This window comes from Betta splendens, chromosome 3 (genome assembly GCF_900634795.4).
Source record: "Betta splendens chromosome 3, fBetSpl5.4, whole genome shotgun sequence".
Taxonomy (NCBI): domain Eukaryota; kingdom Metazoa; phylum Chordata; class Actinopteri; order Anabantiformes; family Osphronemidae; genus Betta; species Betta splendens.
Window position 1 is genome coordinate 3,796,928 of NC_040883.2, and position 4,611 is coordinate 3,801,538.

Here is a 4,611-nt window from a genome sequence, read left to right on the forward strand (position 1 = left end):
CACATGGGAGACCCGCTGAGATCCAGTCGGAGCCGACCCGCAGTGGAGCCGCTGCACTGGAAGGAACCGCGTTACCTCAGGCGCCCTCTGTGTCTGAGACGATGGATTCGTGGAGATAATGATTCTTTTTATGTCTTTCTGTGGCGACTGTTTTGTCCTGAACAGACCTGTGAATCATGGACACGCACCGCCTTTCAATAAATAAAAACAACACTAATGTATGCCAATAAACAACTACCCTATTGTTTTAATTTTGTGTGTGTTTTTCTGGATCGTGTCTTTCTGACGTGCATCTTTTTTTTCGGATGCGCACGGACGTGTGCGTGGACGCACGGCGGGATGTTTGTATGTGACACAGCAGGTCTGGATAAAAAGACTTAGCATGAGAGAGAGAGAGAGAGAGAGAGAGAGAGAGGCATGTGCTCCCTGGGTGAGAGCACGCAGGAGCAGGATGGGAACGGGAGGGGCGGGGCTGTGGGGGGGGGGGGGGGGGCGTTGGTGCTGTGCATCCCAATCAATCAAGCAGCTCGCCTCCTGCACTTAGGGACCACTGACGTTTGCATGCAAACACACAGGGATCCAGCTGGAGCCCGGCCTTCTGCGCAGACAAAGACCTGGAAGGCCTCGTGCAGCACCCGCAGCATCACCGATGGCAGCAGCATCCGAACAGGCAGGAGCACACAAAGAAACAGCAGGACGGGGGAACCAACACACAGAATGCACCACACCTGACGCCTTAGAGTCCCACGGTATAATGTCCTTTTTTCAGAAAGGCAGGAAAATGAACCTCTTACAGTTGATTCTGTGGATCACAGAATGAAAATGAAAACGGGGCCACAATATAGAAGAGCAGCCGCTCATAAAAGGCCGTAATGATGCGCCGCTCCTCTGTAATAACGCCTCGTGCGCATTCATTTCTCGCTGATAAGAGGCCGATTTGAGCCGGTGGAACCCAACGAGACGGACGCGTCTCCCAGGTGTCTGATTAAAGCAAGTGTCCGGGCCACTGGATCATGTGATTGCGCTGGAGAACTAACGGCGTCGCCACCGTGGTCAAGCCCACTCCCAGCTGCTGCAGAATAATGAACACTAAGTACCAGCTGCTTGGACGCCGTTCCATCCAATCACCGCCAGAGCGTGACGGCCCGAACCCATCCATAAGAGGCCCGGTCCGCGGCATCTGCAGGTCCGAATGTGTGTGTACGTGGGGGCTGTGGAACATGTACGGGCTTGATTAATGGCCACAAGTGCAGTAAGAACCGTCCAGACAGGCCGGAGTCACACAGGGCCCGTCAGAACCTCAGGACCCGCTCTCGGTTATATTAATAATTACGTGTAACCTGAATCCGGCAACAGTTGAACGCTCGCCTGCCATTAGTTACCCTGAGCTCACAGGCTCTGTCTGATGCTTTATGACGCTGGTCAGTCCTGATAATTGAACATTAGACCGTCATTACTATAGTTAGCGAGCATGTGGTAGCAATAGACAGAGGAAATTAACTACACGTTTGATCCTACGAGCCAGCAAACAGATGTTTTAGTAGCTGGTGCTGGCAGCTACAGTTGGGTTGGTGCTGCTGCGGCTTTAATGGACATCAATTGGTCGTTTTTTACTGAAGACAGTATTGTAATTGCCTGGAAAGGAGGAAACAAACTCTACAGCGCAGGAAATGTCTACGATGACCTGTGATCTTTCAGTTAGAACGACTAATTTGCATATTTCAGAAAGTGATGCATTTTCTACTTTTTTCTTTTTATAATAATAAAAGAAGCACTGAGTCAAACTTTTGAAATTTGAAAACATATTTTGTGTAGTATCATTGCTTTGAATGCTGGTTCTCCATATTGTTTTTGTAGTTTTACAAGTACTAAATGTTCTTGAAATCGTTGCAGTTCGGTGTAATATGAAGTGTGAACCTTGACTTTGTGCTCTGTGAACGCTTGCTACGCTGATGCGTCTCTGGCATTTGTGTATTTGAGTGCCGAGAACAATAGTCCATAGAAACGCTGCTTTTCATCCAACTCAAGGCCAGAGACATGCAGCTCCCTCTGAGAGCAGAGCACCTCCTTTATAGGAAAGGAAGCGTCTGATCGACTACAGAACACCGCCCCCTGCTGGCGATGCTGAGGACTGCACACGCTGTAAGGCGGCGCCATGAGGACCGTGCAGATCCGAGAAGTCCACACTGTGTGTGAGAAGAAACACGAATCAGGACGTTGAATGAACCCACATAGTAAATAGATATTTTCCGCAGTTTTTACTCGAACTTTCCTGTGGTCGCCTAATTTGAGAAAGTGCCTTCCTGCAGCCATTTCTCCATTTCCAGCAGGTTTGAAGCAAACACTGGGTCACGTCTATGCTACAGTCCACGGGTCATGTTTGAATATGTTAATGAGGCTAGTGGATGATTGCCTTGACACAATGTTATTCCACCTCGTTCCGCTGGAGGGGTGCCCTCCAAATACTTGGCCTGCAGGAAAGCGTCTCCATAGAAACTAAAACAAAGGTGGCACATGGAGCCTAGAAGGTGACTGGGCAGACGGGCTTTCTCTGGGAGGACAATGGCACTGGGGTGCACTGGCACTGGGCCACACTGGAGAGCAGCAAGCAGAGGTATTAAGTGTTGAACAAGAGGCACTTAGTTCCTACTCATTTAAGGTGCATTTACATGTATTCACCCAGCGATGAAGATAAATAAACACATTCACGTATTTAATATAATGACAAGTGACTGTGTGCCGTCTGCCATGACACATGTGCGTCCTCCACCTTTCATCAATTTCAAAAGATTGAATAAATCTTTGAGTGGATTTTATTTAACACTGTATTTAACAGAGTTTATACACAGTTATGTACAGGAATCCAAACCGGCCACTGTGGAACTCATATCATCCTATTGTCTGCGTGAACCCCGTTGAGCGTGATGATAAAGCCTGGAGCAAAGACAGCCCATGATGCTGCTTCGTCGGCTTAGGGCCAGAGCTCAGAGAGAAATCTGACGTTCTCATTCTGATCTGTGGTAACACTGACAGTAATCACCTGAAAACCTATAGGTTCTGAGTCAGGAAGACAGAGCACTCATAAGCAGCTGTTCAGTCTCACTTAGGGCCAACGGCACGCCGGCACAACGAGTCAAAGAATAAATATGTTCTAAGAGCAATAACAGAAAGAAGGGAAAGGAAATAAGACGAGACCGTGTGAGATTTACTGTATTAACCTTCACCACCAATGTCTTGACAGCACAAATCAAAATCTGACAGCTGATCATACATATTATTCGTTATGTGTGATAATATAAGGAGTACAACTATAACAGCAGGTGGACGATGATCTGGAATAATCCAGTTCCTCAAGAGGAGCTCCTAGCGATTATAAATGAACATGGCTCCACTGTTGTCGATGTGGTCGACTTGATCAAAGTGAAGTGTGGACTGAAGTCAAGTCACACAGGAAATGGAAAAAAAAGCGTTGGCTGAACCACCTGAACAGCCGTGAGTGATGAACTTGAACAATTACCAACAACAGCCCTTCTAAGACAGAGGGTCCTGGTGATGTTTATGGGATCTGCTTTGGAGGCCGATGTTGCCTTCCATTCGTCTTATACTAAAATAATGCCAAATCCCAAAACAACCACCAAGCACTTCACTTCCCATGTCACTGTCAGCTGCACGTTTGAGGTCTTGGCACTTTAGCTCCACACATTATTCCTCCCTAATGCTGCAGTCAGTTGTAACTGCTTCTGTACATCCGTCACCACTACCGCCTCCGGTTGATGGTGCAGTAATAGGGTCTGCGGGGAAGCTGAAAAATGGCCTGGCACTTATTAGATCCCACTTTGTGCTGCAGATATTCTCAGGGTAAATTGGTCGGGTCAGGAGGTTCCCACTCGTGGCAGCTGCTCGATCACAGGCTGCAGGATAATGACAGAAACCGCCTTTTGACAGTGGAACTTGTGACAAAGAGTGTAATTAATGCTAAACTGTTGCTTGTGTGGAATCAGGCAGGTCACATTTTCCTTTTTCAGAATCATTCATAGCAGCATAACAGCAGCCCCAGATGGGCAGCACATATCTAATATAACAACCAAGATCTGCAGCTCTATTTTACTGAATGCAAATATGAGCTATTATTCCAGTGGTTCTGATCAAACCAGAGATACTAAAACCGAGCTGCTCAGTAGACAAGATTGAACGAGTGGTGTGTTTAGGGCTCTTCTCTGCTTTATATGCACATTTGATTGTATAATTTGCTTCGTCTAATCAGAATTTAGAGCTCGATAGTCAACGGCGCCAGGAAGCAGTTCTTTTTAATAGGCTTCGGTTTCGTCCACGAAGCCTTGAACAAACCACAGACTGGCAGCGGTTGTGTGATGCTGAGATGCTGTTTGCTCTGTTGTGAACATCAACACTGATATAAACAACTTTTATACATTTTCTGTGAGTCAGAATTAAAATTAGGATTCTAGGTTCTCTGGTCACATAAAGATTTAATTCCTTTGGAAATACTGACATTTATAAGAGTGTCACAAAAATTCCAATACAACTTTATGCAGTGACTTACGTCACTGAGTGACTTTAGTTTCTTTGCAGCTCTGTTGCTTTTACATAAGA